The sequence below is a fragment of the Monodelphis domestica genome, chromosome 6 (genome assembly GCF_027887165.1).
Source record: "Monodelphis domestica isolate mMonDom1 chromosome 6, mMonDom1.pri, whole genome shotgun sequence".
NCBI classification, from domain to species: Eukaryota; Metazoa; Chordata; class Mammalia; order Didelphimorphia; family Didelphidae; genus Monodelphis; species Monodelphis domestica.
Window position 1 is genome coordinate 218,514,453 of NC_077232.1, and position 22,027 is coordinate 218,536,479.

Here is a 22,027-nt window from a genome sequence, read left to right on the forward strand (position 1 = left end):
CTCACAAGGAAGGTTCTAGGGCTGCTGCCACCTTGAGATAAAAGCCTACTGGGACTTCTGGGGAAAGAGTCCGAGGAAGAGACCTCCTCCTGTATCTGACCTGCTATGTGAGATACCCCTACCAGGTAGGGGGCCACCTCCCCTGCTTGCTCCTGGGGCTTCTCTGTTCCTCTACCTCCATCTCCATGCCCTGCCTCCCCTCCCAGCCTCTACAGCCCTCCCTCCAGGACCCAGGCTGTATCTCTACTTGGGGTATCACTCTTGTCTGTGTCACTCCATCGACTTCTCTGGCTGCCCACCAGAGCATCTGTTCCTGTCACTCCTTTCTCCCCTGTTTCTCTCTGAGCTCCACCATCCCCGCTGCAATTATGTTGCTCCTGGTCTCCTCATTGCTTCTTCTGTTGCCCCCCACCAGTGTCCAGAGGTATGGGGACAAGATCATTGGTGTCTACACTTGTATCCCACTCCCAGCCCTGGAAGGCTATGATGTTCATCTTTCAAAGGTTCCACTATGGAGGTGTCTTGCTGTCCAAATGATGGGTCCTCACAGCAGCTTGCTGTGGCCACTAGAACCTTCAAGTGGCCTGGAGGAACACAACCTCCAATGCCTGGAGCCCCCGCAGCAAATACTCAGGGTGGTCCATGGGGTAGTCTACTCCAGGTACAACTATAGAGCCAATGATCATGACCTCATGCTGCTCCACCTAGAGAGGCCAGTGAAGCTGACCTGAGAGATCCAACCCATTCAGGGTCAAGAAACTGTGCCAGTCCTGGGACCAACTGTCTGGTGTCAGGCTGGGGCACTATTTCCAGTCCTAATGCCAGATATTCCAGCTCCCTCCAGTGTGTGAACATCAACATCTTATCCGATGAAAGCTGCAGAAATGCCTACCCAGGAACCATCACTGGAGGCATGCTCTGTGCCAGGTACCAGAAAGGGGGAAAGGATTTCTGCCAGGGTGACTTCAGTGACCCCTTGGTGTACAATGGGGCCCGGTAGGGTCTGGTGTCTTGGGGGCAGTGAACACTGTGCCCAGGCTAGGTATCCTGGCATCTATACCAAGCTGTGTAGTTACTGGACCTGGATCAAAAATGAAATGTGGAAGAGGCAGAAACACTGACATGCTCCTCCCAACTCCCACCACCCAGGAAGGGAGCCCAGTCCAACCTGTCCCTTGTTCTGCCCTCAGAGACAGGTAGCTGGAAACCTCAAACTCTCCAAAGGAACCCTTGGCATCCTGATTCTTCAGCCCATCAGCCCATGATCATTCTGATCAACCCAGTGGACCTCTCCCACTTCCCCCCAGGACTTCTCCAAGAATCACTGGTGCAGGGTTCCTAGGTCCCCATCTCCAGTTTGGATTTTGATGGATGGGAAGGGAACCCAAAGGATTTAGAGATGGAAAGGACTTCAGAGCAGTTCTGGAGAGAACATTTTAGAAAATCCAAGTACTTCAATTTTTACAAATGAGGAAACTGAGGGTTAAAGTGATCTCCTCAAACTAGGATGTAGCAGCCAGATTCAATATGGTTCCCAAGTACCTTAGCCTCTTTCATGAACCCACTACTCAGGTATGGATCCAGAGAAATGACTAAACCAAGCTGTTTCCTCTGGGTCACCACTTCCTCAATAATCTCAGGATAAATAAAGCCTACAATAACACACACAAAACAAAAACAAACAAACAAAAAACCAAGGTAGGTTCTATTTTTAATCTTTATTTTTACAGTTTAGGAAACTGAGGCAAATGGAGGGCAAGTGGCTTCTAGAATTACACAGCTAGTAAGTATCTGAAGCTAGATTTTAATTCACATCTTCCTGACTCCAGGCAGAACAGTCTATTCCCTGCACCACCTAGCTGCCTCTGGAAAGGCTTTATTTAAAAAGTGGTATTTGAGCTATATGTTGAAGGACAAGAAAGATTCTGTGAAGTGGATATGGGGAAGAATGTCTTCAAGGAGTGAAGAATTGCAAATATAAAAATGGGAGATGGAACATTGTTTGTGAAGACTAATGAATGAGAAGACCAGTTTGACTGGGTGAAAATATGTAGAAGACGAAGTTACATAGTTACATTCAACAAGGCTGGAAGGACAGGCAATGTTATGTGTTCAAAACCAACAGCAAACTCCTGGAGTTTACTGAGCAAATGACATGCTTAAATTTATCCATTAGGAAGGTCACTTTGGGAGCGTTGTGGAATATAGATTGAAGTCATGTGAGATGACTCAGCTACAAACAAGTGAGGAAGTCATTGAAAAAATATAGAACAGAAATGCTAATGGCATGGACTAAGGAAGTAATTGCAAGAAGAGAGATGTTATGAATTAGCAAAAGATATGAAGGAGTGGTCAGAAAGGCAAGAGGAAAACCAGGGGATAGTAGTACCACAAAAACCCAGAAAGAAGAGGAGCAAATGGCCAGCAGTATTAGATGCAGCCTAAATGAGGATGAGTATGGGGGGGGGAGGTCATATGATTTGGCACTTAAGAGATCACTGGTAACTTTGATGAGAGAAGTTTTGTACAAGTGACGAAATTGGAAGCAAGACTGCAAATGATTGAGGAGTGAGAGCAGAGAAAGTGGAGTCAGCTAGGAAAGAAAGCTTTTTCTGGGAGTTTGGCTGAAGAAGAGAGGAAGAAGAGAAAAATGTTGATAGGTCAAGGACATGAAATGTTCTGCTGGAAGCTTTTATGGATGAGGTAGGTGGGACCTGAACATGTTTGAAGGAAGTAGGGAAGGAATCAGTAAATAAGAAGTTGAAGAGAGACAATGCAGACATAGAGACACACAAAGAGACAGAGAAAGAGAGAGAAGGAAAGGGAAGATGATGACGAAGAGGAGGAGGAAGAGGAAGAGAGAGGAGGCAGAGGGAGGGAGGTAGGGTGATTGAGATTGCTATATTCTGGAGAAGATAGATGGGCTAGGTTCACCTTGGCAAAGAATTAGCCACCTTATCATCATAGACAGAGATTGGGGAAAAGAAGGTGAGGATGGGTGTTTATGTTAAGGAGTTTTGAGTTGAAATGAAGTGGAAAAGTGGCAGTCCAAGAGAATGGCATCAATTGTCTCAAAAAAGTAAGGAAAAGGTTCTCATTTAGAAATGGGATTGTGTGAGGCTTTAGGAAAAAAGAGTTTTGGAAAAGTTTTGTGAGGAATGAGATAGAAAATCAATTGGGGAGGAATATAAGGATTGTATCCCTGTTATCTAACTTTAGTTGGATACCACGAATTTATAAGATACTCTGTCAGCAGAATAGTGAGGCTTCTTCAAGTTCTGTTTGGTAGCACATTATGTCTGAGTGAATAAAGCAGGGCTAGAGTTCAGCAAAAGATGAGTGGCCATAGGATAAGTGGCAAGGATTTCTAAAATAGAAGACAGTATAATTTTGAATCAGGTCAAAAATTAAGAAGAAAAGAAATAAGAAAAGGAGTAATATCTTGAGAAACTAACAAGATTTTGATCTTCAGGGATAAGTGGAGGAGTACAACTTAGGGGCTAATATACAAGAGCCACCATAAATTCATTGGATAGAAAATTTAACATAGAATTTCAAAGAAGTAAAGTTTGATTATATCTATCTATCTATCTATCTATCTATCTATCTATCTATCTATCCACACAAAAGGATAATTTAAAAATGGAATTGGGGAACAAGGAATATTCCAAATTCATCTTCAGAACAAAGTAGTCCTATAACCAGTAGTGAGAGGATGAGGGTATGTATACTAACTCTGTGAAGGCTAGTAGATGGACAGAAATGTCAGAAGTCTGGGATGAAGAAAACCTTATTAATTATGGAACAGGAATTCCAGGTTGCAAAGTAAAAAGGGTGAGCAAAGTTGGAATGGTACATGAGTAGGGAAAAATTGAAGAGACTGGAGACAGGTGAAGTTGGAGACAGTTTTCTCTCTTGTGACCAATGATTGATTACTAAAGAGATAGGGAGAGAAACAGATGGCATGAAGTTGTGAGCCATATTGGGTAGCATATGAAAAAGAAACCTAATATGCTTCTAAAGGTTCTTTCCAATTTAAATAGCTTATCATTCTGTCATGAGTCATTTTTTAAAAAGATTTAGGATTTCACTGGTACTGGGAAGAACTCCAAGAGAGGAAATTCATTTTGCTTATGCAGAGAGACTTCTAATTCTGCAATTTAGAGTCTTAGCTCATTATCTCAGGTCCTTAGAGTCTATGTAATTTTCCCAGGGTCACTCAGCCAGCTTATGTCAGTGGTCATACTTGAATCTAGAACCTTCTGACCCAAAAGGACAGATACATTCATTAAATGCATTAATAACTCTCATGATGATGCTAGTACTGTGAAATAATACACACAAATAATAACAATAGCCCAACTTTGCATTTTAATAAGGATCAATTTATATACATTCTACTTACACATACCTTTACAGAAACAACTTGCAGTTGAGTGTGCCTATGTGTGCAAGGTGAGGTCTGCCTTGAGAAATCCATATGCTGAGGATGTAGCCTAATCTCCATTGCTCAGCAATCCTGGCCCATAATGCCAATGCATTGTTCTCCTATACAATGACTTCCTCTGTGGGTCATCCTACTAATTTCACTAGATCCAATTTTGAACCAGGATACACAGAATTTCCTGCTAGTGATTCTTATCACTCCTTAACCTTTCCTGTTGCTTCTAGAGCAGGGAAAGGAAAAGGTTCTATGTTTGTGAATATTAAGCCAAGGACTTTTGCCATGTAGTTTGTTTTCTTTTTAAAAATGCCTGAAGTTGCACTGTCTGTTTGGAATTGTATACAAATTCTAAAACAATGGCTTCCTTCTTTATCTCCAGTGGATCTTCCTTCATATACAAATTCCTAACCAAAGATCACAGTTAAAACTTTCTGTGAGATTTGCTTTTCCAAATACAACAATGCTTTGGTTTGGTCAAAGGTGTCCTCAGTAATGTCATATAATTTTGTGCATGTAAACTGCTTACTTGTCTCCAATATCTGTATTTATTTCCATGTTGTTTTTAAGACATTTCCAATTGTGTGACTCTTTGTGACCTCATTTGGGGTTTTCTTGGTAAAGATACTGAAGTGATTTGCCATTGCCTTCTCTAGCTTATTTACAGATGAGGAAACTGAGGCAAATAGAGCTAAGTGACTTGCTCAGGGTCCCAAAGCTACTGAGTGTTTGAGGTCAGATTTGAATTCAGGAAGATGAGTCTTCCTGACTCTAGCCCTGGCACTCTATCAACCATCTAGCTGCTCCATGAAATGCCTTTCCATAGACTTCTGAATTATTTGTCATTTGGGAGGGAAAAACAAATAAAGGAATAAAGAACACCAAGGTCAAGTGGTGACTGCTCCAGATTTTCTTTCTTTCTCTACACATTTTAAACTCAGAATTTCTATCAAATGCTCTTTGTTGGAGTGTTCAAAAATAGCCACCCATTACAAAGGCAAGTTAGTTGCGGTGCTCTCATTAAAAGAATTGTTTCGAATGATAAATATAAAGTGAGAAGATCAAATTAAATGATTGTGCTCTAATTCTGGCAGACATCCATAGGATATGGAATCACTGAATGCCTTCCTATTCATTCACATTTATATCATAAAGTCAATGTTTCATAATAAATTGGTTTCATTGAAAAGCCATTTAATTTATTGCTATTTATAATAATAGTTAATCATGATAATAAAAGTTAATCATTTTCATAAGGAAAGGCAGTCTGGCAGTGGCTAGGGCACCAATTTTGGAGTCAGATAGACCTAGGTTCAAATCCTATCTGAGATCTATACTATAGGGTGACTAAGGTATTTAACTTCTCAGTGATCTCAGTCTGACTACAAGTTATAGGTGAGTTGTGGATTGGCATAAGTAGAAAAGTTTCCATCTAGGGGTTTTCCTATATAGTTTTGCACCAACTAAAAATAAAATAAAATACTAAATATTTTAAATCAAAAGGCCGTTATTTTCTTCAAACCAACAAATGTATATCCTCAAATAATTAATTTTTGCTTGAAATATAGGTACCAGTCAGCACAGTGTAAGAGACATAGTTTGGTGTGTGTATTGGGGGAAGAGGAAGAAACATTGGTCATAGGGGTAAAAGACTTGAATTCAAGTCCTAGCTCTGTTGTTTATTGATTTTGTGACTTTGGGTAAGTCATATTGCTTCTCTGGGCCTTGGTTTCTTTATCTCTAAAATGAAGAATTTGGACCATATCTTCTCCAAGGTTCCATCCAACTTTAATAAGTCTGTTTCTTGCCTTCCTAATGGATAGGGGAGGTGCTTGAGGAAGAGTGAATTTGGAGCACAACATTAAAAAAATTAATGCTAAAATGAATAAATAATTTTTAAAAGTAGTCTCAGAGAATACCTCAAATGCTTCCTTTATAGAAGCAGTTAGGAAATATGGTATAATGGAAAGAACATTCATTCTGCAGTCAGATAATGTGAGGTGCTTGAGGGTAGGAGCCTCCTTTTTGCCTTTTGTTTCATTTTGTTTTTTCTTTAGTTTATTTACACTGTAAGAAATAAATTAATTCCCATGAATCTCACCCATCACCAAAGAAGGCATCAACTCACAAAAATATATATATTATATCTTTCATTTTTCTATTTATCAGTTCTTTCCCTGGAGGTGGACACTCACAAGTTATTCTTCAAATAATAGTACTGTAGTTGTGTTTAATGTTCTCTTGGTTTTATACATTTCTCTCTTCATTTTCTCATGAAGGTCTTTCTAAGTTGTTTTTTAATTAAACAGCTCATCATTTCTTATGGCGCAGTAATATTCTATTATATTTATGTGCCACACAACTTGTTCAGCCAGTACACTTTCGATGGACATTACCTCGATTTCCAGGTCTTTGCCACCACAGAATGTTGCTGTAAATATTTAGGAACATGCAGATTCTTTTCTCTTTTTTCTGATCACCTTGGGAAATTGACCAAATGGTGGTGTTGCTGAATCTCAGGGCTTGTGATCCATTTTCAATGCTGAGTACTGTGTCTGGCACATAATAAATACTTGATAAATGATTCTAGACTAATTGAGCTAGATTTTAACTGTCTTTGGCATTTCCTCTGTGATCCTGGCCAAGTGACTTAACTTCCCTAGCTCTGTAAAATGTAAGGTTTGGACTAGATGAAATCTTAGGTCCCTGCTAGCTCTAAATCTAAATCTAAACCCCATGAACATTTTAGCTAATGGTGTAAACTCAAAATTATCTGCAGGTGATGTACTAATTTAAAGCAGCAGGTGACCTTAGGTCATCTTGGTTTTGGAATGCATCATCTAATATTTTTGTTAATCTTCATAATTATATTTTGCTTAGGATAAAATTGAAAATAATTTGCCATACCTGAGCACATGCTAACAGATGGGTGGGAGCAAGCTGCAAAAAGTATATTAAGTGATAAGAGACCAACAGAGTTGAGATGAACATTTATAGAAGGTCATCTCAAAGAAGGTAATTCTGCTGTGGATGGTCACTAGGGGCACTAGTGGATGGGAGGGATATTTAAAAGGCTGAAGTTTTAGAAAATGAAGGAAGCCAACTGGTGTAGTAGATACAGTACTGGGCTTGAACTCAGGAAGACCTAAGATCAAATTGAACCACACTCTGTGGGCAGGTTTAAATCTTCATTGGGATTAAATCTTCATTTTTGCAAACTGATGGGGCTGGATTTAACAACTCTAAATGTCCCTTTAGCTCTAAAGCTATGGTGCTATGAATGGATGCCTCAGGACCAACAACATGTAGACTCCAGTAGATCTGTGATATTATTAAGATAAATGCTCAATGCAGATTGCAATCTATCTGTGCTTCCCTATCTTTATCTGACTCTTCAATCTATGAATAAATGTGCATTTTGTACCTAATACATATCAGTTCCTGTGCTAGGCTCTGGGGTTACAAATACAAAAAGTAAAGCAATATTTACCTTGAAGAGACATATTTCATTGTAGAGGGAGAATATGTATCTGCACATATATGCATATAGAATAAAAATTAACTCCTGTCAATATTCTCCTGTAGGTTTTCCATAAGGGATCACAGAGTATTCTGGGAGCCTTCATCTTGTTCTCTTGAAATTGCAGATATGAATATTTACTATCCATTTCTCTAACAACTTGAGAAGTTCTCTAAAAACAAAACAAAACAAACTGGTGTATTTGATTCTGTGTACTGAAAGGATTCCTAGGGCAAAGAATTTCAATTTCTGGCCATAAAGGCAAAACAGAGAGAAGAAGAAATAATCATAATAAATGACAAAAAGAAGTCTTTTATAAAAAAGAAAATCAATGAAACAGAAAGTTATTCTCAATTGAAAATATTACTGAGGTAGTTTCATTCAATAAATTTCATTTTATAATAGTGTTTTAGAAAAAAATTGATATAATTTCATCTTCAAATTTGTACTCTCCCTCCAACTTCCCCTCTACCCCTTTCTGAGAAAGCAAGAAAACCTATTACAAACATGTATAGTCAAGTAAAACATTTTCTCATATAGGCAATGTCCAAAATAAATATGTCTCAATCTGTACTTTATCTGACTTTATCATCTCCCTATCATGAAGTTAGTAGCATGTTTAATCATTAGTCCTTTGGGATTGTGGTTGGTCATTGTCTTTAACCAAGTTCCTATTTCTTTCAAAGTTAATTGTCTTTATAATATTCTTTTTTATTCTGTATTTACAGAATTCTATAAAAAATGTAAAAAAATTCTGTAAAAAAATTACAGAAATCTGTAAAAAAAACACTTGAATTCTGGTCATTTTACTTTATATCATTTTGCACAAATCTTCCCAGTTTTTTTCTGAAACTATTCCTTTCATTGCTTCTTACAGTATAATAGCATTTTTACAGCATAATAGCATTCATTCACATTCACATAGAATAACTTACTCAGCCATTCATGCACTGATGGGAATTCCTTCAGTTTCCATTTCTTTGCCACTACAAAAGGAGCTGCTATAAATATTTTGGTATGTGTGGGTCTTTCTCTGCTTTCTTTGATCTCTTTGGAGAATAGACCTACTTGCTGTATCACTAGGTCAAATGGTATGCATAGTTTAGTAGTTTTTTAGGCATCCTTCCAAATTGCTTTCCAGAACAGCTAGATCAATTCACAGGTCTACCAATAGTGCATTAATGTGCTATTTTCTCACAGCCCCTCTAGCATAACAATGCTGTCTTTAAGCAAGACATACAGCCTTGTACTATTTTAAACAAGAACAATCACTACAAGTATGAGACTAAACAATGTTCCTGACTCCTGCTGCCAGCACAACAATCCAGAAATAAGGGTTTCATCAGGTAAGAAAGATGTAGGCTAAATGGTATTTACTATATTATCATCAATTAAGACTCTAGATTAATAAGCTTATTAATAAATGACTTGGGAACCAGAAAGGTTAGTATGACAACTGAGCTACACCTTCTCATGATTCAGCCTCAGTTTTTCCTCTTCCAATAAGTGACTACCTCAAAGATATTTATTGTGCTGGGTGTTGAGGGAAGTAAGTGTATTTTAATGATGAACTCAGGGCAATTGTCCATAATTGTGAAAATGATCTGAAATCTATTCTGATGAAGATACATACCTCCAGTTCCCAAGAGATAAAGTGATAAAAATAAACAGTCCACTCTTTCAGTAAAAGCAAGCTTGGACGTTGAGACTAGTTACTTGCTACCAAGATCAGAATACTGGAATCAAATGAAGGCAGCAACCAATTACTTTAGGAACAAAGAGAGGTTTTGGAAAGGAGGTCTGAAAAGAAGGCAATATCTATTTCAAAGTAGCCTTTTTCCCAATGGGAAATGGGACAGGGAGCTAGTGGGTGTCACAGGAAGCAAATAAAAAAGGTGGGTATTTCTCAGGTGGTAGTAATTTTCCATAAAAGGGATAATAATTGTTCATGGTTAGAAGTAGAACAGGACATAGTGTCATTTAGAAAGTGTCTCAGTGAAAGAAAACAAGCCAGCAGAGAGCTACTTTTAGTGCAATCAGCCCTCTGTCTAGGGGCAGGAATGGTAGGGAGGAATGGGTCATTGACTTTCTTCTATCCTCCCCAGAGGATACACATCAACCTGTGGGTGGACCCTAGTGCCATGGAATATTGGACAATTAGTTCAGTTCATTTAAGTACACTGTTTGCTCAGCAGGTTGAATACTCATATGAACCAATTAACTTCCATTCGGCTTGGTAGCTTTCGACTGCAAATCTTGTACCAGTCAGAAGATTCATGGTATTAGTTGAAATGGGGAGGATCAGGCTCAGTCTATCTATATTTATATTCCTTTTTGAAAAAAAAATTATGTGTATAATCCAGTAATGGGTCAATAGCATTATAAGAAAAAGAAGGGTAGCATATCATTATTTGTTCTTTCTTATCTCGCATTTAACTTATATTTTCTTTTAAATGACTCTTTCCCCTCTTTCACTTTTAAAATATTTTAAAATCACACAGCCAATTTTTTCCCCATTAGTGCATCTCAACTATAAATTAGTCTTTTGGGTAAAACAAGAATATTTCCTGACACCATGACGTAATTTATGGTAATAGATAAATATTTCATTTATAATTAATATTTCATTGCATTATTTACTATATGTTTTATTACATGTATTGATCATAAATATTTTCTTATCCTCTCAAATGAAAAAATGGGGAATCCAAAATTCTAGTTTAAGAACAGAATACAAGTTCTTATTTTAGATGCCTTTTATCTATTTTTTTTTCTGGGAGAATATTTAATAGGGACTAGAGAGTTAGGGAGGATTAGAGTAGGTAATTCACTCTGAAGAAATCTCTGTGAAGAGATATTTAGATCTGGGGGGTTTAGGTAGTTGACATTAGTTTAAGATTATCCCAAATCCCCTTTTTACCTTCCCTTATTTAATAAATCCAACAATCTGTCCCAGTTATATAGTGGTCTGTTTGTTACCTCAGGACAGGCTCAGTCTGGACTGGGCCTGTCAGCCACAGCTGGTCTTTCCAAAACAGTTTAATCTTCTGTTACTGGCCCTAATAAACATCTAAACTCATTCCCAAATCCTACCAACATTATGGTCTGAACTAGGATTATTGAGGCTACTCTACCCATCTATGTTTATAGTGCTGTAGAATTTTAACTTTAAATTCTGTATATATGACAGGAAACCAAAAGCCTAAAGGACATGACAAATTTCTCTTCTGTCCCTATATTTTAATCTTATAAAATGAATCTCAGTCCCAAAATTAAAAGAGCCTAGTTATTTAGATCCTTCTGCCTTATAAAAGGGCAGCTCAGTAGCACAAAGGATGGAGCGCTCAGTCTGAAGAAAGGGAAGATTTATCTTCTTGAATTCAAATCTAGCCTCAGACATAATATTCGTGTGACCCTTGGCAAGTCACTTAACTCTCCTCAGTTTCCTAATCTGTAAAATGAGCTATAGAAGAAAATGGCTAACTATTCCAATTTCTTCAAGGAAAGCCCAAATGTGGTCATAAAGAGTCAGACATAATTGCAATGACTGAACGACAACAAATACCTTATAAGTAGGTAGTGTTGATGCTTCTCCAGCAATTCTATTTCTCTCTTTCCCTGGGGTACTTTCTTTTTTTGATGTTTTTTTTTAAAACCAATAGCAGTTTAGTATTCATTGCTTCATATTCTTTCTGACCCATATTTCTAAGGTAAGAGTGCTTGCATGATTTGTTCTTCTGGCTGCTCCCACAGCATCTTATTTAGGGTTCCTCTTCTACTTTCCTCCCAGTAGTTATCTTTACTCCTTTCCCTCTACCCCAAGATTGTATCTTTGTATCTCAGTCATGATCTGAATCTAGAACATTTAATAAATCTAAAACTGAATGGAACCTCAGAAACCATCTAGACCCAAATCCTCAATTTAGACAACTTTCTTATTGTGACTGGATATGATTGTCTTCCTAATGCCATAATCAGAGGATAAAAGCTATACTCCGAAATATCCTAATGAGTACTAGGTTGACCTGTGATTGCATTAGTGTGAATATTCTTTTATAATGGTAGATTCCATCCTTCTCAGCAAATCTAATATATTTTAAGCCAGAGCCATATATATATATATATATATATATATATATATATACCTTCATATCTATATCTATAAAATGTTCTTTAGTATGTACATATATATACATTTAGTATATACATTATATATATATATACTTAGTATATATACAATTTATACACAACAAGGAGCTACACACACACACACACACATACACACACACGCACACTAAGGAACTGTGATTTTATCAGAGTGCACAATCAGACTGGAATTCATCTCTATAGTGAATTTGGCTTTGTTTCTTATCTTGTTAGCTAGATTTTAATATAATTGATTTCCTTTCTATTCTCATGTATTATATTCAATACTTGAACAAAGATTATACTTAGTAGAAATCCATTAAGATTGTCAAAGGGGCTCCTAACACAAAAACTTAAGAACCCTCATCCTATTCTGTTATATGGGTCTTGGAGGAGGGCAATAGTGATTATTCTGGTCTGCTGCCTGAGGGCCAGTCATATTCTCTGTAAGAGAATTTGAGGGATCTAGACTCTGCCGTTAGCTCTCGTGTCCACCTATGTTCAGGTGTCCCTTGAAATAGGTTGGTAGTCTGGATTGATGGTTTTGTAAATGGGGAGATAACAAGGTTTGATGGTTTCTTGATAATCCCCAGTGAAGAAGGCCTGTGTGCCTTCTTACAGGGCCAGCATGCTATTCAGACTTCAAGACTCATTTTGCAAAACAAAACAAGGGTTTATTTTGAACCACTGTAAACTGAAAGGGAGGATTAGGGAATAGGATGCCCTGCTCTAAAAATTCTAGCTACATCTCCCCCTTCTAAGACCCCTGTAAAGAGGTTTCTTCATTCATCTTCCAGTTCCTTAGATCCCTAAATTGACTGTCTAAAAATCCCAGCTATCTCACTTCCTGACCCTATAATCCTTCTAGATAAGTTTTGGCAAGTTATATAGTTCTTCAAAGTAGTTTAAGGTGGAACTCTTTATCTCAGAGTTCAACCCTGCCCAGTTAGGCCTAAGATGGCTGTAGGGCTTTCCACAACAGACAGATAGATTCACTGATCAGACACAGATCTGTAGAGCAGCTGGAAACACTCTCTCAGTAGGCTGGAAACACGAGTTGATCACAGGGTGTTGAAGGATTTCTCCAAACAGGACACTGGAGCTTGTAGCTTCAGTTTCAAAGAGAAAGGAAACCAAACCCCTCCTTGGCTCTTGGGGATCCCAAGCAGGAAGAAGTTATAACTTCAGCTTGTCCACAAAACAGGAAGTCCAAAAAGCCCCCAGTCACTTCTAGTGTCTTTTTTTATCCATTCCCTACATTCCAGAACACAGCCTATGCAATTCCACAGCATGCAGTCTTTGTAAACTCTCCTCTCTGTGACCTTCTTGCAACTCATTTCTCTTTTCCCCCATAACACCCTAGAAGCCCACTTCTATTTATGTATCTAACAATTGGATTAACTTTTACAATGGAATATCTACTTCAAAAGTATGGTAACAAATATATAGACATACCTCCTAACACATGGAATACAAATCTTCCTTTTCCTTTTGGGGACCAGAAAGTAAAAAAGATAGAATGTTCTAGCCTAACACACAAATTATTGTTTGGAACTGATTTATTTCCTCCAAGGAGTTTTTAACTGAAAACTCTGTACTTTATTAGTGCATAAAAAGGCACAAATTACGAAAGTGTTTGGTGTGTGGAATTGAAGTACTAAAAAATAGTCTTAAACAGGAAAAAAAAAACCAACATTGAGTATCCTTGGGGCAAGTAGCAAAGAGGAGTCGTTGTAGTAAGCAGGTGAAAGTGTACCTAAGGAAAAGGCAGTTAGATTCCTCTGTAGCAAGAAACATCAATGTTTGTTTATTAATATAGGAGGGCAACATTATAATAAAGGAAAATTGACTGGCATTTCAGATCAAAGGTAAACAAGGTCAAAAACTAGATGCTGAGAGATGGGATGTACTTTGGACAGTCACTGAATAACTGAGTCATCCTGTTCCTATGTATAACTTCCTCTCTTTTCTTGTCTTCTGGTCTGAACTAGAAAGTTCATGTGGGACAATAGTGATCTGGTGGGAAATTTGCTGGCCTGAAATCTTTTAACATTCTTTTTCCAGTTAATTTTAACTTAGTCTAGTTCCATTATAGCATTTTGAAATCTCGTAAACTGTTATACTCTCACATGATTTTTAGAGGACCAAAGGTTCACAAGGCAAGGCAGAAAGACTCCTAATGACTCACTCTAAAAAAGCTGAGCCATAGATGACATGCTCAATTAACTGCTGTCTAGTGTTATCAAATATAGGATTAATATTTGATTACTAGCACCATCGTTTATCTCATCATTTTCATTTGGGTTCAGAGAAAAATGGTCTTGTCATAACTTTTTTCTGTTTTCTGTTTTACAGAGTATTGTGCAGGCAGATAAAATAACTGCTTCCTTTAGTTGGATAAAAGGACTAGTATGGAAGCTTATCCTCTGTAGACTCAATGGGAGTATCTTTACTACAACTTCTATAACAGAGAGGATGAGGGATGATTTGTACCTTATTCTGTTCCCACATAATTTTGATGTCCTCTGATACGTCTACATATAAATAATACTTTTTATTCCATGATGGTTAGAGATTATGAACATTTGAAATCTATAAAAATGTTTTTAAGTTTTTGTGGATCACAATTAATGAGTGTGTAGTGTGGGCTGCTGTTCAGTAGGTCATAATACTCTCTAGTGTAATATATTGGTTGAATTCTTCAAGATACTTTGAGGTCTGTATTTGCTATTAGAATCTTTGTCATCTGTCAGTTCAAAAAATTACTAGCAAAATATTTTTCAAATTAAATTATGTAATAGATTTGTTTTAATAAGTTAACATTTTAATTTAGATTGCTAAATGTTAATTATTTATTTTTATTATCAATTTTCATCTTTTAAATAAATCATCCTTAATTTTTTTGGTAATCAGCATATTATTTTAAAATAGGTGAGAAAATAAAAGGAAAAGTATATTATTTTTTTAATTGTCCAAAATCCTAAATACCTTTTCTTATCCCCTAGGACATTAAGATTAAAAAAATATAAATTTCTAAAAGAAACAAAAATTTAAAAACAAAACATATCTTTCTCTCCCTTTAAAGGGTCTTAAATTACTCAATTCTTAGCTCAATCTCCCAGAAAAAATGGATTTAGCTTGTTTTTCTTTTTATATATTTGAAACTGCCATGAAAAATTGAAACAATCAATTATTAATCACCAACTTGTCTCATTTGTATCTTATCAAATAAATATAAAGAAATTACTGGAGATTAAATGTTAACATTTGTGAATTACATAGGAGTATCTTGTTCAAAGAATATACATTTTAATTCTCTAAAGTCTGAATGAAAGTAGAGTGGTCTCCAAGAAAAGGACAACTTCTAAAATTTTTTCAATTAATTAATTTTTTAAATTAAAATTCCTAATTAACTCCTTCTCTACTCCCTCCATTAGAGAAAGGATCATTTGACTGAATGATATATGCATGTATATAACACTCTATCTTATTTATTCCTATTTATCAGGTTTTTTAGATATGGAAATACACAAATCATTCTTCACATTTGTGCTTCTATAAATAACATTCTCTTAGTTCTTTTCCTTTCACCCTTTGTAAATTCATATAGGCCATTCCATGTTTTTCAAAAATTAATCTGCTTGTCATTTTTATGGAATAGTTATATTCTATCATAATGATATACCACAACTTGTTTATCCATTTCCCAAGAAATGGATATTCTCTTGATTTCCAGTTTTTTTGTGATTAGGAAAAGCCTCTTAAAATACGGTGTTTAAATTGAGACTCACAGGAAGTAAGGAGAGGAAAGACAACAAGGAAGAACATCCTAGGTATGAAAAACATGCAGTAAAAAGTCTTGAAGGAGAAACTGTGAGGTAGAGACAATGAGGGAAAGCATTAGGGTTTGGGAGAAGGAGGGTAGTATGTGACTAGCAACAAGAAGGTAAAGTTTTAGTTTACAAGATACACCCTTAAATGTCAATAGCATTGGAATGGAATGGAAAATGACCTATTTGTATAAAAATATTTATTGTAGTTCTTTTGTGGTAGCAAAGAATTGGAAATTAATGGCTCATCAATTGGGGAATGGTTGAACAAATTGTTGTATATGATTGTGATGGAATACTATTGTGCTATAAGAAATGATAAGCTGGATGATTTTAGAAAAGTCTAGAAAGATATGAACTGAGACAAAGTGAAGTAAGTAGAATCAGAACTTTGGTCACAGTGACAGCAATATTTCTTGATGAACAACTGTGAATGACCTTATTCTTAGCAATATAGTGATCTAAGATTATCTCAGAAATGATGAAGAGTGCCAGCTCACCTCCAAGAAACAACTAGCAGAATTTGAATGTGTCTGAAGCATACTATAATTTAATTTTCTTTTTCTTTTTCATTTCAAATCTCTTATAAAAAACTACTGGGAGTCAAGATGGCAGCCTAGAAGGAGCATAGACCAGGCAGCCTGGCCAGAGCTTTGGAGATCCTCCATATTTGCTCCAGCCATCTAGGAAGTTTAAAACTCAGAGTAAACCCAGCCCAACCAAGCTGAACTTAATCCTATCAAAAGTCTCCAGAGGACAGGGAAGCTCAAACCCCCAACAACCCTCCCCCAGGGACTACACCAAGAGATCTTCTGTTAAAGCTCCAAGAGGGGAGACTGATAGAAGACCCCCCAAAAAAACAAAAAAAATGAGAGGAACAAGAGCACAGACAAATACGGGGACCAAAGAAGGGGTGAATTTGAGCAAATAACAGAAAAAGAAGAAAGAAACTACAATAGACAGCTAATACTCAGCAAATGGAACAGAGGGGGAGAGATCAGCAAACGATAAATCAGAAATCCCAGCGAATTAGATACAGGCTGTGGAAGAACTCAAAACACAACTAAGAGAGGCTGAAGACAATTGGGAAAGGAACTTAAAAATTAAGATAAGTCATCTGGAAACAGAGGCACTTGAACTAAAACAAGAAAATAGTGTCTTGAAAGCCAAAATCAACCAGCTGGAAAATGAGGCAAAGGAGATGAAAGATGAGGCAAAGGAGATGAAAGACGAAGTAAAGAGGATGAAAGACAATCTTCAAAGAAAATCAGACCAGAAGGAAAAGGATGACCAAAAAGCCAGAGATGAAATCCAATCTTTAAGAACCAGAATAAAACAACTAGAATCAAGTGACCTCACAAGGCAGCAGGACACTATAAAACAAAACAAAAACAATGAAAAAATTGAGGAAAATGTGAAGCATCTCATTCACAAAACAGACAATTTAGAAAATCATTCAAGAAGAGACAATTTAAGAATAATTGGACTACCAGAAGACCATGACAAAAGAAAAAGCCTAGACATAATACTAGAGGAAATTATCCAGGAAAACTGTCCTGAAATCCTAGAACAAGAGGGGAAAGTAGAGATTGAAAGAATCCACAGATCACCCCCTGTATTTAATCCCCAACTGACAACACCAAGAAATGTTATAGCCAAATTCAAAAACAATCAGATGAAAGAAAAGATATTACAAGCTTCCAAGAAGAAGCCATTCAGATACCATGGAAATACGGTGAGGTTAACACAGGATCTGCCTGCATCCACACTGAAGGACTGAAAGGCATGGAATACGATATTCCGGAAAGCAAGGGAACTAGGTCTACAACCAAGAATAAAATACCCATCAAAACTGACTATATTCTTACAGGGGAAAGTATGGTCATTCAACACAACAGAAGAGTTCCAAGCATTCATAAATAAAAGATCAGACCTGAACAGAAAATTTGATGTCCAACCACAGAACTCAAGAGAATCATCAAAAGGTAATTAAAAAGAGAGGGGAAAAACCAAACAAAACAACAACAACAAATTTTCAAGAGACTCAATAAGTTAAAATGATATGTACCCCTATAAGAAAAGAGGTCATTGGTAACTCTTAAAAACTGTTGCTTTCACCTGAGCAGCTAGAAGAACTACACTCAGAGGGAACAGTGACAAACTGTATAGGATGAAAGGACAAGACATAAACAGGTATATAGATATATGCATGCATAAATACATATACATTTGTATGTATATATATATATATATACATGACTAGAGCTAAAAAAACAGGTTATGACTAAAAGAAATGGGAAAAGAAACAATTGGGGGTAAATATATATGTCACAAAGAAGCTCATGGTGGGAGGGGGAAGAACATAGATGCACTGGAAGAGTAAAGAGGTTGGAGATAGGAAATCCTCAACTCTTACATACTTTGAAACTGACCCAAAGAGGGAAGAACAATCCAATCCATTGGGGAAGAGAATAGATTTGTGCCCTATAGGGGAGCAGAAGGGTAAAAATGGACTGGTGGTGAGGGAAGCAGTACAAGGGAGGGAGAGGGTGGAGGGGATTTTAAAAAGACTACAGGGGAAAATAAGGGAGGGAATAACAAGGGATGGGGGGTATAAAGGGAAGTAAAATAAGGAGGGGAACTGGGGGAACTGACTATAAACAAACACTGGTATAGAAGGAAATAGTGAAAGAAGAAAAGGCAGGAACAGGAGTAGAAATCAAAATGCTGGGAAATACACAGCTAGTAATCATAACTCTGAATGTGAATGGAATGAACTCACCCATAAAATGCAAGCGAATAGCAGAGTGGATTAGAATCCAAAACCCTACCATATGCTGTCTGCAAGAAACACACATGAGGAAGTTAGATACACATAGGGTGAAAGTAAGAGGATGGAGCCAAATCTATTGGGCATCAAATGATAAAAAGAAGGCAGGAGTAGCAATCATGATATTGGACAAAGCCAAAGTAAAAATAAATCTAGTTAAAAGAGATGGGGGGGAAGGGGGCATCTGGGTAGCTCAGTGGATTGAGAGCCAGTCCTAGAGAAGGGAGGTCCTAGGTTCAAACCTGGCCTCAGACACTTCCCAGCTGTGTGACTCTGGGCAAGTCATTTGACCCCTATTGCCTAGCCCTTATGACTCTTCTGCCTTGGAGCCAATACACAGTATTGACTCCAAGATGGAAGGTAAGGGTTTAAAAAAAAAGAAATAGGGAAGGTAATTACATCCTGATAAAAGGCAGTATAGACAACGGGGAAATATCTGTACTCAATATGTATGCACCAAATGGCAGAGCATCCAAATTTTTAAAGGAGAACCTAGAGGAGCTCAAGGATGAAATAGATAGAAAAACTTTACTAGTGGGAGATCTGAACCTTCCCCTATCTGAACTAGATAAATCAAATCAAAAAATAAATAAGAAAGAGGTAAGAGAAGTGAATGAAATCTTTGAAAAATTAGAGTTAATAGATATGTGGAGAAAAATAAATAGGGACAAAAAGGAATACACCTTCTTTTCAGCAGTATATGGTACATTCACAAAGATTGACCATACATTAGGTCACAGAAACATGGCATACAAATGCAGAAAAGTAGAAATAATAAATGCAGCCTGTTCAGATCATAAGGCAATAAAAATAATGATCAGTAAGGGTACATGGAGAATCAAATCAAAATTAATTGGAAATTAAATGATATGATTCTCCAAAACCAGCTAGTTAAAGAACAAATCGTAGAAACAGTAACTTCATTGAAGAAAATGACAATGGTGAGACATCCTTTCAAAACCTATGGGATGCAGCCAAAGGAGTACTCAGGGGGAAATTTATATCCTTGAGTTCATATATAAACAAATTAAGAAGGGCAGAGGTCAATGAATTGGTCATGCAAATTAAAAAACTAGAAAGTGAACAAATTAAAAACCCTCAGATGAAGACTAAATTAGAGATCCTAAAAATCAAAGGAGAAATTAATAAAATTGAAAATCAAAGAACTATTGATTTAATAAATAAGACTAGAAGCTGGTACTTTGAAAAAACAAATAAAATTGACAAAATACTAGTCAGTCTAATTAAAAAAAGGAAAGAAAAAACCAAATTGACAGTCTCCAAGATAAAAAGGGAGACCTCACCTCTAATGAAGAGGAAATCAAGGCAATCATTAAAAACTACTATGCCCAATTATATGGCAAAAATATGTCAATCTAAGTGATATGGATGAATACTCACAAAAATATAAATTTCCTAGACTAAAAGAGAAAGAAATAAATTACCTTAACAACCCCATATCAGAAAAAGAAATTGAACAAGCCATCAAAGAACTCCCTAAGAAAAAATCCCCAGGTCCAGACGGATTCACAAATGAATTCTATCAAACATTCAAAGAACAGCTAACCCCAATACTATACAAACTATTTGACAGAATAAACCAAGAAGGGGTTCTATCAAATTCTTTTTACAACACAGACATGGTACTGATCCCAAAGCCAGGCAGGTTAAAAACAGAGAAAGAAAACTATAGGCCAATCTCCCTAATGAATATAGATGCAAAAATCTTAAATAGGATACTAGCAAAAAGACTCCAGCAAGTCATCACAAGGGTTATACACTATGATCAGGTAGGATTTATACCAGGAATGCAAGGATGGTTCAATATTAGGAAAACCATCCACATAATTGACCATATAAACAAGCAAACCAAGATTTTAAAACCAAGCAAGACTTAGAAAGAGTCACACAAAGTGCAAAATAAATAATTTTGACTACATCAAATTAAAAAGTTTTTGTACAAACAAAACCAATGTAACTAAAATTAGAAGGAAAGCAACAAATTGGGAAACAATCTTCATAACAAAAACCTCTGACAAAGGTCTAACTACTCAAATCTATAAAGAGCTAAACCAGTTGTACAAAAAATCAAGCCATTCTCCAATTGATAAATGGGCAAGGGAAATGAATAGGCAATTTTCATTTAAAGAAATCAAGACTATTAATAAGCACATGAAAAAGTGTTCTAGATCTCTTATAATCAGAGAGATTCAAATCAAAACAACTCTGAGGTATCACCTCACACCTAGCAGATTGTTCAACATGACAGCAAAGGAAAGTAATGAATGCTGGAGGGGGTGTGGCAAAGTAGGGACATTAATGCATTGCTGGTGGAGTTGTGAATTGATCCAACCATTCTGGAGGGCAATTTGGAGCTATGCTCAAAGGGCAATAAAAGACTGTCTGTCCTTTGATCCAGCCATAGCACTGCTGGTTTTGTACCCCAAAGAGATAATAAGGAAAGACTTGTACAAGAATATTCAAAGCTGCGCTCTTTGTCATGGCCAAAAATTGGAAAATGAGTGGATGGCCTTCAATTGGGGAATGGCTGAACAAATCGTGGTATATGTTGGTGATGGAATACTATTGTGCTAAAAGGAATAATAAAGTGGAGGAATTCCATGGAGACTGGAACAACCTCCAGGAAGTGATTCAGTGTGAGAGGAGCAGAATCAGGAGAACATTGTACACAGAGACTAATACACTGTGGTATAATCGAACGTAATGGACTTCTCCAGTAATGGCTTTACAATGTCCCTGAACAACCTGCACTGATCTACCAAAAAAAAAAAAAACAAAAAAACCACACACACACTATCCTCAAGAAGAGGACAAACTGAGGGAGTAAAAACATGGAGGAAAAGCAACTGCTCAACTACAGAGGTTGAGGGGACATGATCGAGGAGAGACGCTAAATGAGCACCCTAATGCAAATACCAACAACAAGGAAATGGGTTCAGAGCAAGGACATATGTGATACCCAGACGAATCGCGTGTTGGCTAGGGAAGGGGTGGTGGTGGGGAGGAGGAAAAGAAAATGATCTGTTTCCAATGAACAATGTATGAAAATGACCAAATAAAATAATGTTTTAAAAACTAAAAAACAAAAAACTACTAATATGAAAAAATGTTTTACATGATTAAACATGGAAAAGGACCTATTTGTATAAAAATATTTGTTGTAGCTCTTTTTATGGAAATTTTTATTGGAAATTGAGGGGTTACCCATCAGTTAGGGAATAGCTGAACAAGTTGTGGTA

At 36.8% G+C, this 22,027-nt stretch overlaps 1 pseudogene; it reads right to left on the minus strand.

Moving 5' to 3' along the window:
• Positions 1-1,497: 1,497 nt before the first annotated feature.
• The window catches only part of LOC100617137 (tripartite motif-containing protein 29-like), a 125,214-nt pseudogene continuing 104,684 nt past the window's right edge, over positions 1,498-22,027 (minus strand).